Raw genomic sequence first — 14927 nt, forward strand, 5'->3', positions numbered from 1 at the left:
CGGGAACTTGGGTACGATCGGGGAAGGTCAGCTATGAGCACCCCCTCTCGCCCGGTCTGAAGACCGGCCTCTACTAACCGTGATATCCATTTTTGAAAACTTTATGTGTTCTTAAACCAATTGTTAGCCTAGAATTACTATGTTATGCGCGTAGCAAACAAGTATAGACCAAATCGCCCAAATTGGAACAAAACATTTCATGTTTGTTTTGAAAATGGTTTGCTACTCGCAAGTGGGCTAAAATATAGATTTTGCCACCCTCAAGTGGGCTTTTAGAGAAGATGATTTTGCCACTATCTAGTGGGCTTAAAACTCACAGTTCTAATGCATTATTCCAATTTAGGTAATTCAACCTCCATCCACAGGCATTTCAAGCAGTTATATCACATAAGCAGCTAGCCTCATGGTAATCATACTGTCATGGCAACACTCACACGCATGCGATATGCTAAAGCATAAAAGTTTACCTAGTACTCCGAGCCAAAACAGAAACTGGTCAGTAATCATATGCATGATCCTAGTTCATGTTAAAAATGGTTAATGCAACACATGCAAAGATGCAATCTAAACAGGCTCGGCTATCCTAAAAATGGCATGTGAAATGCTGCAACTAACAAGTTCTCAACTTGGAATTGAAATACAAGTGCAGTTAGCATGATGTACCGAGCCCGGTGCATGTAAGACAGATGTATGGATGCACGCATGCTATCATAAGGTATGCTAAATTAAACTTGCCCTAATCTACCATCCTAAGCAGGTAAATAAAAGGGAACAAAGAAGTGGGGATTGGAAGACATACACACACTCACCCACACTCATTACAGATTTGCCCTCGCTCGGAGGAACCAAATAAATATTACAGTCCAAATGATAAGCGAATAAATTATTACAGACTTTCTAATTAATTAACAAAATAAATGCAGCAAGAAGGTGGCCGCAGCCCTGCCTTGGGATGCGTGAGTGATGCATGCTCGGATCCGTCTCGCCTGGAAAGCCCATACCATTACACTGCCACCTCTGTTTATACTGCCCTGTCTCTCTGAAAATTGCCAAAACTCCAGGACAGGTTCCTTGCACTCTGTAGGGCACCACCGGCCAAACAGAATTCCCACCGGCACTCTACAATTTCCACCGGCTGTTCTTGGACTCATCGGCACTTCAAAGTTTGCCGGTCGGCACCAAATTCTTCCGGTCGGCAGAAACTTCCTGCAGAAGACAGTTTGACAGCAAACAGAGAACAGACAGTGCATGGCATGGGGTTTTCAGGCACATGTGAGCATGGTCATGCTTCCTATCATGCTTTGGACTCAAGGAAGCATGTCCTTCGATCCCCGAACCATCAATGGTGCATGGTGGCTCAAAGAATCAAATTTGCCATTTGATATAAAAATGCATGCAACAAACAAAATGAGAACCGAAGCCTTATCAAGTTGGAGTCAAAGGCGCCGGTGACCGAGAATCAAGGTACATTACATCACTCGAAGTATGAATGTCCCTTGACCCTCATATTTGGCTTGACACCCCAAGCCAAATGATGCAATGCATGTTATGCTCACAAGACTCAAGATGCAACATGATGCTAAATATGCAAGACATGCCAAATGTTATGCAACAAATATGACAAGTATGCAATGCTAGCATGCAAGATGCAAGTGTGATGCAAACATAGACCAATTTACCATGAAGTTAGCATGGGACTACAAATTTATGAGACAATTATGTAGCAAACAAGGGACAAGCATGCAAAAGGGCCTTAAAGTGACAAAGGTGCAGGCCTTGACTCACCTCAAAACAACACCAAAAGTGCTCAAAATGGTGAACAAACTCTCATGTCAACATGCAAGCCAATAGACCCAAGGCTAAGGCACCAAAAGGGCCACTTCACTTCCAAGAACAAGACCAAATCATGGTATGATTTAGACAAGCAAAAACAGAGTTTTTACATGCAAAATGGTACTCCAAAACCTCCTAGTATGGCAGCTACAATACCTCCCATGAAATGCTACCACCAAGACTCATTCCTAGGCATAAAAGAGTACACCCTCAAGGCATAAAAGAGGTCAAGCATGCACATATACAAACATGATTCTTGGACTAAAATATCATGGCAAACAACTTCAACTCATTAAAGTGGATCAACTAAGGCATGCTAGTGACTCATATACTTGAGGGCTCACAAGCCAAAATGCATGGCAACCATATCAAACATGTCAAACACGACCAAATGGATAGCCAACAGACTTTAAGCATGGAAAAATAGTGCTAACATCTTCATGGAACCAAACCAACACATGAAAAAATCATGGTCTAAACACAAGGGACACTTCTAGGCCAAATGGAGCAATACAAAGCAAGTACTACAAGCATACAAGGAGGCACAAATCCGGCCAAAAACAGAGATCCCGTATGACATAAAAACACCAAAAAAGTTCTGAAATGAAGCAAAAAACAAGCAAGCATGCACGTCACCCTTTTGGGCCACAACTCAAGGAAACAAGACCATAAAGGGAGAGGGGTGTCCCTCCCCTATGCAAGACTTCAAACCGACCTTTTTAACACTAAAAATACACTGATTTTCAGTGGTGAGGAGATCAAAATACAAAGATGACCAAAGCTTAACCAAAGAGGCAACAAAAGTGGCCAAACAAGGCCTAATAGAGTGAGTTTGCACTCAAAACACCAAACAACCTTAATGAAAGTTCTAAAGCATGAAAATATAAGCCTTATTCATGTTATACACAAAAGTTAAATCAAAAAGAAAAATTGGTAAAAAATGATTGCAAGTTTGGGGAATATAAAGCAAGATGCTCACCCTTGAAGAACCTTTGAAGAACAAATGGTCTAGCCCTCTTCTTTTGATCAAAGTCAGTCCAAAAACTCAAGAAACAACCCCCCAAGTCCCTAAATCTCGGAGCAAGGTGTAATAGTGTGTGTAATGGTGCAAAAGTAAGGTAAAAACACACTTTTGAGCTAAGAAACACACACAAAGGAGGAGAGAGAGGGAGATATAGAGATAATGTGTATCTATATCTCTAAGCTCTGGTTTTTTGTTCCAACTTTCTAACCTAGATCAAAGAGGAAGACCCTTCCTCTTATAAGACTCCCTCTTGCAAAGCTTATACAACAAGCTTGCTTAGAGGGAGATCCCTCCATACACGTGTATGGAGGGAGGCAGAGTTGGTGCCAGCTATCACAGCTGGCACAAAATATCTCCATAAAGTGGATGAACAGTGGTCGGCTGCCCAAAAAAGTTGTTTCGACAAAAAAAAGTGCCGACCGGCAACAAACTATGCCGACCGGCAATAAAACATGCCGATCGGCAACAAAATGTGCCGATGGAAGCAAAAGACCAGCCGGTGGCCTCTAGCCACTGCCGGTGGTGTGTGGGGATGCCTCACAAGGCATTCCCTGTCCTTCCAAGGCAAAACACAAGTGTTCGGTGTAAAACCAGACACTAAACGGTCAAGTTCGGAGATCTTGAGGCAGGGCGCGCGAGCCAAAACCTCCGGGAACTCTAAACGAACACATACATGAATAATCACCGAATGTTCCAAGCGGTGACGTCCAAGTCTCAAGGACGGTCAAAAATGGGGTGTCTACAGTTGCCCCTCTTTGACAGAACTCGAAAGTCATAACAATGACGGGAGTGAATGTCAAAGCCCAAAGACGACCCATTTTTGACAAGGCCGAAGACTTAGACAAACATGCAAGACAAACAAGATATGCACCCGAAGGTAGGGGCAAAATACAAGACAATGCAAAGAGCCGGACATAACTTATGATCATGCAAAGAAAGCTGTAACGAAGCATACATGCGACAATTTTAAGCTAGCATACACCAAACTACACTTACAATGTAGAAAGGATGTAAGAGAATTATGTAATTCTCAATACTTCTCGCTCGAAGGATACAATACCTGTGCGGTTCGTCTGGTTGCACCAGCCTCAAATGAACCGCACAAACAATATCGTGCCTGCAAAGAAAACAAACTTAACAGGTGCAATATTGTTAACAGCATGCATGGATAGCGTACTTGAAATGCGTGACAGCACAAAGCAAGTGGGGAGCATAACAATGCTGTGGAAATACAAACATGCAGGTGGAGCATGCGGTCTACGCAGGCAACGAATTGACCATAAGCATGCGGTCTACGCAAGTAATGAGATTAATGAGAATGCGATCTACGCAATCGACACATGCGGTCTACGCAAGTGATGAAACTAAAATAATCATGCGGTCTACGCAATCAAAACATGCGGTCAGCGCAGGTAATGAAATTAAGATGCGGTCTACGCAATCAAAGCATGCGGTTTACGCAGGTAATGGAATTAAGATGCGGTCTACGCAAGTAATGAAATTAAGATGCGGTCTACGCAATCAAAAACATGCGGTCTACGCAAGTAATGAAATTAAGATGCGGTCTACGCAATCAAAAACATGCGGTCTACGCAAGTAATGAAATTAAGATGCGGTCTACGCAATCAAAGCATGCGGTCTACGCAAGTAATGAAATTAAGATGCGGTCTACGCAATCAAAAACATGCGGTCTACGCAAGTAATGAAATTAAGATGCGGTCTACGCAATCAAAAACATGCGGTCTACGCAAGTAATGAAATTAAGATGCGGTCTACGCAATCAAGGCATGCGGTCTACGCAAGTAATGAAATTAAGATGCGGTCTACGCAATCAAAGCATGCGGTCTACGCAAGTAATGAAATTAAGATGCGGTCTACGCAATCAAAAACATGCGGTCTACGCAAGTAATGAAATTAAGATGCGGTCTACGCAATCAAAAACATGCGGTCTACGCAAGTAATGAAATTAAGATGCGGTCTACGCAATCAAAGCATGCGGTCTACGCAAGTAATGAAATTAAGATGCGGTCTACGCAATTAAAGCATGCGGTCTACGCAAGTAATGAAATTAAGATGCGGTCTACGCAATCAAAAACATGCGGTCTACGCAAGTAATGAAATTAAGATGCGATCTACGCAATCAAAAACATGCAGTCTACGCAAGTAATGAAATTAAGATGCGGTCTACGCAATCAAAGCATGTGGTCTACGCAAGTAATGAAATTAAGATGCGGTCTACGCAATCAAAGCATGCGGTCTACACAAGTAATGAAATTAAGATGCGGTCTACGCAAGTAATGAAATGTATTGTTACACAACATGATTGAAACAATTTGAGAAATTCACAAGGTATGAAAAGGATACAGGGTGGGACATTCCTCGCGCGTATCGAGCATTGTTCGCAGAAGTTGTGGCCTGAGGTCAACTCGAAGGTTCACATTTCAAAAGTGCGCGTTCTCACATGGTTTAAAGTAACGAAGGTGCGCAAACGCGTCGTTGACCCGAACAGAGGTACGGAGGGTGCGTTGACCGCAAAGGGGAGTTTTACTGGCATCAATTCTGATACTTTGTTTCCTTGTCACTCTATGCTTTACTTTCCTTTTTACTAGTAATTTAAGCACATTGCACTGCCTCGGGCAGGTTTTATTCTTTTTCAAAGTTACACTTTTTTGCAAAACACGTGATGGGAATGAAACAATTCAGTTTGTTCAAAAGATGTTGCATTTGTAAACTTCTTATGCATCGCATCACAAGGTATCACACCACAATGTGAACGAAATTGAACTCATTTTGGAAATTTGCATCGTAATAATCAGGTAGTGGACCGACTTACAACTTGATAAGCAAAACAAAGACATAATATAACCAAACAAGCGTGAGTACAACTCGATAAACAAATCAAAAGCTCAAAGAAGGTGAAAATACAACTCGATAGGCAAATGCACAACAAGTTGTCAACCGGACCGGCGTGCCCCCGCGAGGATCGATCACCGGGGAGGGGTTGGAGGTGGTGAAATTCCCCGATGCCTAGCATAAACAGCTTAGGAAACCAGAAGGAAGCTCATCGGCTTGGGGGAGAGACCATCGGCTACAAAGACTGGCTACCGGCCATAAAATTGCCTCGTCGGCAAACTATTATGGCCGGTCGGCAAACAGTTTGGCCGGCCGGCACTAAATGAGGGGATTAGCAGAATGTTGACACCTGTCCCCCACTCAACCTTATCTCCTACAAAAGATCCCAACTTCGTAGTTTTTCTCATTTTCACACTGATTTGCTCCAATGGAAGAGTTTCTTGCTCAAAACCTCACAGCTTGGATTGCTAGCTTGGATGGCTCGGAAAAAGTGAATTTCCGGGGTTTTGGCATAAATGCACTATTCACTCTGGGTCGCACCCCCTTGCACTTCCCGTTTCTTCATGCCGCAGCAAGGTTTTGGAATCCGGTGACACATGTCTTTAGCTTCGCCGGGCAAGAGATGTGTCCTACCTTTGAAGACTTCCGAGCCTTAATGGAGTCCGAGCGCGACGAGGAGCTCCTTCCCCAACTTAATTTTGGTCATGCCCAATCCTTAGGGCGCATGTGCGGATTCAGCATGCGTGACGCTCGGTCCCTGATTTATGACGGGATGCTGGACATTCCGAGTTTGGCCAATCGATTTTCTGATGCTGGTGATCGCAGCAACCATCACTGGCAAGGCTTCCGGCGGCACGCCCTCTATTTGTGCATGCTATCCCATTTTCTATTTGTCTCAGGCTCTGGAGGGGCTAGTGTCCGGCTGATTGAGGTTGCCCAAGGCTTGAGAGAGGGCAAGAGCTGTATTGCCATGGCTCTGGCCGAGACGTTATTGGGCTTAGACGCCTTTTATCGCCATGAGACGACCAGATTAGCAAGAAGTCCACTACTACTACAGGTAATGTTTCCCACCCAATCTCGCATTCATGTATTGCTCACATCACTCGGCCCTCAAGCTCGGTCTTTTCTCACAAAAACCCCATTCTCACTCTTCTCTCCTCGTACATCTCTCTATTCTTTACTCTCTCATTTTTCAATCCCTCCCCAGGTATGGCTGATGGACAAGCTACAAGTTGTGGACTCTTTCCCAGCATATTCAGCTTGCGGTTACTTCTTCCGGCATCGTCTAGTCAATGCCTTGGATGAGGGATGGTGGTTCGCTTGGATGTGCCGTTTGTCCGCAGACCGTATTGCTTGGCGGTGCCCTTGGCTGGACCTTCCGGCAATGAGTTACAACATGCCCCGGCAGACTGGGATTCAATTGATTGGTCTCACTCACTGTGTGTTCTATTTCCCATTTCGGATTCGACGCCAATTTGGCCATGATCAGACCTGCCCGCCAGAGGGGATAGAGTATCCTGCTGCATTCCCGGCCTGAGGCGCACAGCTTGCTTGGCAGGCCACCGCATGGAGGATGAGAGAACTCCTGGTCCCCGCTCTTACTTTCAGTTGCACTTTGTCTGACGAGTGCGTGGATTGGCTTAACGAAGAAGCACAGATTGGGCCCAGCTTGGCATCAGAGGCTTCGACCAGCTCTGGGAGGCGGCGCAGGAACACCTGACTTGACTATGCCCCAGATTTATTGCTTTATTAGTACTTCTAAGTTTTCTTTATGAATGTAATAAAAAGCTACTTCAATTGTATGCAAGAGCAGGAGAACTCTGTTTTGAAATCAATGAAATTGAAAGTTGTGGTACTGAAAATTTTCCGTTTGGTCCAAAAATGGTCAAAGTTGTAAAAGATTATTTGAACGAAATCAACTTTATTAAAACTTCTCAAAAACATTTTTGATGTGGATCAGAACTGGACACGCCTGAGATTTGTCACTGAGACGCACAACCCCAGATCCCCGTAACTGGAAAGTTGCCCCTAGTCTGAAGAGCGCCGCAGCACTGCACAGCAACAGAAAGTTGCCCCTAGTCTGAGTAGCACTGTATTGGGGATTCCAACGAATGCTGATAGACAGAGATGACTGAGATGATCAAATAGACAAAGTTGATCGAGGAAGTGTTATGGCTGAACTTCAGGACGATGCTGCCTACGTATCCCAAGGATGGGAATCAAGCGTTACGTAGTTCCGGCTTAGGTTCGCTCGAGTATTTTCACTCTCCTTTTGCGCTCTAACTTTTGCCAAGGCCGCCCTTTGCGGGTTTTCAGCCTTGCGAGCTCAGTTTTTATATTTTCTAATTTTTTTGTGCTCTGACTTTTGCCTAGGTCGCCCTTTCGGGTTTTCGGCCTAGCGAGCCTCTCAAGGGTAGTATTTCTTCAACTTGTCCATGTTGATCAGTTGGGAGAATTCCAAGCCATCTAAGTCCATCAGAACCACAGCTCCACCTGACCAGATAGCTTTGATGACGTAGGGACCAGTCCAATTGGGTCTGAACTTGCCCCTCGGGTCGTGGATGGGAGCTCGGTTGTCCTTGAGCACCAAATCCCCTTCCTTTAGATTTCTGGACTTAACCTTCTTGTTAAAAGCCCGAGCAATCCTGCGCTGATAACTCTGAACGTGATACAGTGCTTTCAGCCTTCTCTCGTCAAAAAGCATGAGTTCCTCGAACCTGCTCTGCTGCCAATCTGCCTCAGCTATCTGACACTCAGCCAATACCCGTAAAGACGAAACTTCAATTTCAATAGGTAGAACAGCCTCCATTCCGTAAACTAACGAATACGGAGTTGCTCCGGTAGAAGTTCTAATTGAAGTCCTGTAGCCCCACAGAGCAAACGGCAACTTATCTGGCCAATCTCGATAGGTCTCCACCATTTTCCGCAGTATATGCTTGATGTTCTTGTTGGCGGCCTCAACTGCTCCGTTGGTTTGCGGCCGGTACGTAGATGACTTATGAAAAGCCACGTTATACTTTTCCAACAAGTCGACCACTTCTTTCTTAAAGTGGGATCCATTATCCGAAATGATCTCGTTTGGCACCCCGTAGCGACAAATGATGTTGTTTCTGATGAACTTGGCGACGTGCGACGCCTTCAACACCGCGTATGATTGGGCCTCGACCCACTTTGTGAAATAATCTATCGCTACCAGGATATACTCATGTCCGTTCGACCCCTTCGGGGTAACAGCTCCGATCACATCAATTCCCCAAACGGAAAATGGCCACGGGGACGTCATGTTGTATAGCTTGGACGGTGGGATGTTCATACGGTTTGCATAGATCTGGCATTTGTGGCATCGCCGAACAAAGACGATACAATCTTCCTCCATGGTTGACCAGTAGTAGCCCTGTCTGAGGATCTTTCTGGCCAGCATTACTCCATTCATGTGCGCACCGCACTCCCCTCCATGGATGGCCTCCATTAGGCGCTTCGACTCTTCAGCTTCTACACAGAGCTTATGCATTCCCAGATGACCCCTTTTGTACAGCTTACCCCCGCAGATGATGAACTGAACAGCCATTCTTCTAATGGCCCTCTTATCCTTGGCGCTTGCCCCTGGTGGATACGTCTCCTTTTCTAAGAAGTTCCAAATGTCGTAATACCAGGGGTTGTCGTCTTGAGCCTCATCTATGGCGGAAATCGACTCGTATGCCGGTGCAAACTTCTGATCAATGATGACTGGACGCATCCGGACTCCGGACGGGATGTCTATCATGGAAGATAGAGTTGCTAATGAATCGGTGAACCTGTTGTTCTCTCTTACTAGGTGGGTGAAATTTAGCTTCTCAAACCGAGGAATTAACAAATCCAAGGTTTGGTGGTAAATTATCATCCTTTCCTCTTTGACTTTCCAGTCTCCTTTTGCTTGAGACACAACAAGGTTCGAGTCCCCAATAACGTCCAACCGTCTTGCCCCTAGTTCTAGGGCTGCTTCCAGACCAGCAATACATGCCTCATACTCTACCTCATTGTTCGAGACTTTGAACTAGAGCTTGAATGCTAAAGGGATACGGGAATCGTCAGGCGCTATCAGCAACACCCCTATCCCATACCCATACTGGTTTGACGCTCCGTCAAAATACATCGTCCAAGTTTCATCCTCGATGTGCAGAATGGCTTCATCTGGGAATAGGTACTCAACCGCTTCATCCCCCTCAATCGAGTGGTCGGCAAGGAACTCCGCTACCGCTCTTCCTTTCACTGACTTGTGTGTTACATACTTCAAGTCGAATTCAGAAAGCAATAGCAGCCAACGGGCTAGCCTACCCGTAAGTGCTGGTTTCTCGAAAAGATATTTGATGGGATCCAAACGTGAAACCAACATTATAGAGTGAGCTAACAGGTAGTGCCGCAGCTTCCTGGTAGCCCATACCAAGGCCAAACAAGCCTTCTCCAGTGGTGTGTAACGGGTCTCATAATCCAGCATCTTCTTGCTCAGATAGTAGATAGCCCTTTCCACTCTGTCCTCTGACTCTTGCGCGAGCAAGCAGCCCATGGTGGTCTCAGTTACCGAAAGATACAATATCAACGGTCTCCCCGGCTCTGGTGGTGACAACACGGGCGGGTTCTGTAGATACTCTTTGATCTGTTCAAAAGCTGCTTGACATCGGCCATCCCATTGGAATTTCTTTCCTTTCTTCAGGAGACCAAAAAGTGGTTCACAAGTCAAGGTTAATTTAGAGATAAACCGTCTTATGAATTGCACTTTACCTATAAAGCCTCGCACCTCATTTTCAGTCCTTGGTGGTGGCATTTCTAAGATGGCCTTGATTTTGGAAGGGTCGACCTCGATGCCCCTTTGTGTAATCAGAAACCCTAGCATCTTCCCTGCTGTAACACCAAAAGTACACTTCTGGGGATTCAACCGCAGCCGAAACTCTCTGATCCTTTGGAAGAATTTTTGTAAGGCGGTGTAGTGGCCTTCTCTTTCTTTGGACTTAACAATCATGTCATCCACATACACCTCGACCTCTTTATGGATCATATCATGCAATATTGTAGTTGCTGCCCGTTGATAGGTAGCTCCAGCGTTTTTCAGCCCAAATGGCATCACTCTATAACAATATGTACCCCACGGGGTAGCGAATGCAGTCTTCTCCCGGTCTTCGGGTGCCATTACTATCTGATTATAGCCTAAGAAGCCATCCATAAACGAAAGCAAGGCGTGTCCTGCCGTGAAATCTACCAATTCATCAATGTGCGGCAAGGGAAAGTCGTCCTTCGGACTGGCCCTGTTCAAATCTCTGAAGTCTACACAGACCCGAATTCTGCCGTCCTTCTTCAGCACCGGAACAATGTTGGCCAACCAAGTCGGGTACTCAGACACCAGCAGGAAGCCTGCATCAATTTGCTTGGTGACCTCTTCCTTGATCTTAAGGGCCCAATCAGGGCGGATCCTTCTGAGCTTCTGTTTGACAGGTCGGGCCTCGGGATCAAGAGGGATCCGGTGCTGTACAATCTCAGGATCGATTCCAGGCATGTCTTCGTAGGACCACGCGAAAACATCTTCGAAATCTTTTAACAAAGCGACTAAACGCTTGCGCTCCTCAGAAGACAATGTGGACCCGATCTGGACCAGCCGCGGGTCCTTCTCAGTACCAACATTCACAGTAGTGATTTCATCCATTAAAGGTTTAACAAATCTTTCCTGCTCTTGATCAATTAACCGTTGCAAAACCGGAGGAATTTCTTCCTCGTCGTTTTCATCAAAATTTTGAAAATCCTGATTTAAGCAATAAATCAAAGGCACAGAAAAATACTCAGAAACCACATCCACGTCGTTCTCATTAAATACTTCCGAGCTGTCGGATTCCTCTGTTACAACAGACTCAAAAGAAAATGAAAATGACGACCTAGACAGGACTGTGGCATCCGGGTTATCACCCCCAGGAATACCGGACTCAGACTCAGCTGAGCTGGAACCTGATTCCGACGCACAAGATTCAGTGGAATCATATTCCGGCTTACTACCTGACCCGGTGCTGCTTGATAAAAAGCCTTCTTCATATTGCCAGATGAGAGAAGGTGCGATGGACGCATCCAAAATAGTTGATGGTAGGCCCGCAGCCGCTTCATTCCCAATCACACATACCGAGGAGCTATCCCCCAAGCACCTCTGTTCGATCGGAGGATCTGAAAGCAGACATGCCAGCGCTGCCCCCATTTCGTTTTCATCGTTCTCAGACTGCACTTCCTTACTTTGCTCAGCCTCGGCCGATAGATCTGCCTATCCTTCGGCGATGTCATCCTCAGGTAACTGTAAATCAAAGAAGATCTCAAACCCCGGTACGCGCTTCTTTTCCACGTTGAGCCACGGCTCTGGGAAGCCACAGAACGGAAAGTCCTCCCCCTCCCGGACGAAGCGTCCGTTTAGGGTCCCCCGAATGGGTTGGTGCATCAAGTCAAAGGGCTTCCCCATCTGTTTCGCCCTGGCCCTGCCGGCCATTTCCTTTCCTTTCCTTATCCAATCCTCTTTGGTGGGAAGGTAGCCCAAACCAAAGGTATGGGGGTTATGCGGCACTTCGGCCAATGCTGCGACACCTTTCCTGCCGCTCTTGCCCAGTCCCATCCCGGGGATGTGCTGGAGTTTGTTCATGAGATAGACTGCTTGGGCACTGACATATATCCCTTCGTTAGCTGCCATGATGTCTTGTACAACCCGAGCCTCAGCCAAGGTAAAGCCCGATATGAACACATCTTCCATACCATGCTCGATTTCTAGAACAGGCGTAGATACCTCCGGCGGTGGATGAATTGATGAGTTTCCAAAAACAATGGCTACTCCCTTCCCATAGGGGTATTTCACCACTTGATGTAGGGTAGAGGAGACCGCCTTTGCCTGATGCAGCCACGGCCGCCCCAAAAGCAGGTTGAACGTTGCAGGAACCTCCAAGACGTGGAAATCTACCTCGTGCTGTCCCGGCCCAACCTTTGTTTGAATCTTAACTGTTCCCATTACTTCCCGGCTTGTGTTGTCATACGCCCGAATTACCTGGGCCGTTGGCACGAAATCCGCGACTTTCAAACCAATCGCATAAGCTGTCCTTGCCGGGCAGACGTTGATGGCGGACCCCGTGTCGACAAGCACCACAGGTATCCATTTATCCCTGCACTCCACAGAGATGTAGAGTGGCTTGTTATGGTTCGCACCCTCGGGTGGCAGTTCTTTGTCAGAAAAACTCAATGCTGGGGAACTTCCTCCCGAAAAGACTAAGCCCACCAGCTGTTCGGGCGTGGTGTCTATGGAAAGCTTGGCTTTGTCCATGGCTGTAAGGACGGCTTGTCTATGTACTCGAGAAGCCATAAGTAGTCCCCAGATGGAGATGTCTGCTTGTATCTTTTTCAATTGTCTCAATACGGCCTCATCTTCGAGTTGTTTTTCCTTTTGCTTCTCTGCTTCCTTATCTTTCCCCGACGCTTCCGGTTGATCTAGGTGTGGAGGCTTGAAGTACCGTCCACTCCTGGTCATGTGATCAACCTCGCCGATATACCAGGTATCATCTGGTTGGTTATCTTCCCAATATTCGTCCGTGTGGGCAAGACATAGATCGTCGTCTTCCCACCACATACCATCTGCAGCCGACAGGCAACTGTCTGGTTCTGGCATAACTGTCCCGATACTTGCAGTACCTTTTATCCCTACGCTCGCAGCATCCTCCATTTCTGTACTTGTGGCGGTCTCAACCCCTACATGGCCTTTTGCCTTCCTGATCCTCTCAGAATCTTCGAATCTTCCCTGTTCTGACTGTGCCAATGCAGTAGATTGCTCAATGATCCCTGTACTCAAAATGCTCCATTCCCGAGCGAAACTCTCGACACCGGCGCCCTCCGGCGATGTATTCTGTTCTTCGACCTTCCCGGCTGTTATTGACACTTCTGCCCCTGCCGGGCCTTGTTCTGACTGAAACTCCCCTACCACATCTGGCTGATCGTCCAACCATCCCGTAGCCTCAGCTGATTCCTCATAATCGAACCAGTTGACGGTTGGGTCTTCCGGATCTTGATTACCGTAAAACTGGAACTTGGCAAGATCCTCTTTCACAGCTGTCAAATCATCCATTCCCTGTCCTGGACCATCCCCTTGGATTACACACAGCTCTCCATCGGCTAGGAATTCGACATTTGGTCTATTCTGGCCCACTGGTGAAATGTAGTCACTCGGACTATAGGCGTTCCCAACATCACTCCCAGATTCCGCAGACTCTGGTTTGACAACCTCTTTCCTGTTCTTGGTGGTCACCACCACTGGCTTGGGTTGGGTTATAGAGACGTCCATCATGCACAAATCGGTGCAATCAGGGAGGAAAACTTTCGGCTTAGGCAGGTAGGAGGGTGTGATATAGATACTAGGATCATAGGATGCGACCCCAGTGTGGATGAAATTGATTCTTTTGGGTGGTGGAACTTGGTTATGTGTGGGGAGAGGATTTGTAGTAACATTGGGTTTCTCAGGGGGTAAAATCACCCCATTATCAATGAGATCTTGAATCTCATGATGCAATCGAAAGCACAGGTCGGTGTCATGACCGTGCTGCTGGTGGAACGCACAATACTTGGCTGGATTGTGGGTGGCGGGCAGTCTTTCAGGTAAGGGCCGCGGCTCTAAGGGCTTTAGATGCCCTTTTCTGATCAAAACCCCCAAAGCTTTGGATAGGGGCATATAGAGTGGAGCGAAGGTTCTGGTATTTCTGGGAGGGTATTTGGTGGTTTGAGGGTTGTTTCCAGATGCATCGGAGAATGGTGTGGCTGCTGTAGTTCTTGGGGAAGGATTGGTGGTGACCATACTCACTTCAGAGGTTCTGGCAGTTGTAGCGCCACTCGGGCCTGCATTAGTATTACGATTGAAATTTCTGCGGGGTTGCTCCCGGTCATTATCAATCCATCCTTGTCTTAAGGCGTCCTCGATCTGCACCCCCATTTCATGCAGATCAGCAAAGGTGGGAAAGGGGACTACAATCATCTTTTGCATTAGCTTCGGCTGAAGATTGCGCACAATCATCCGAATCTGGTCTTTGTCTGTGGGTCTCAAGGTCATCATCGAAGCCTTAGCCCGCCATCTGGTTACAAATTCTGAGAAGCTTTCCTTGGGTTCTTGCCTTGTTGTCTCGAGATCCCGGGTCGTGATCTCGATTTGTGTGTTGTATGAGTACTGCAAGATGAAGGCCTCAGC

Source organism: Camellia sinensis, chromosome 4 (assembly GCF_055761805.1).
Source record: "Camellia sinensis isolate YWXY chromosome 4, ASM5576180v1, whole genome shotgun sequence".
Classification (NCBI taxonomy): domain Eukaryota; kingdom Viridiplantae; phylum Streptophyta; class Magnoliopsida; order Ericales; family Theaceae; genus Camellia; species Camellia sinensis.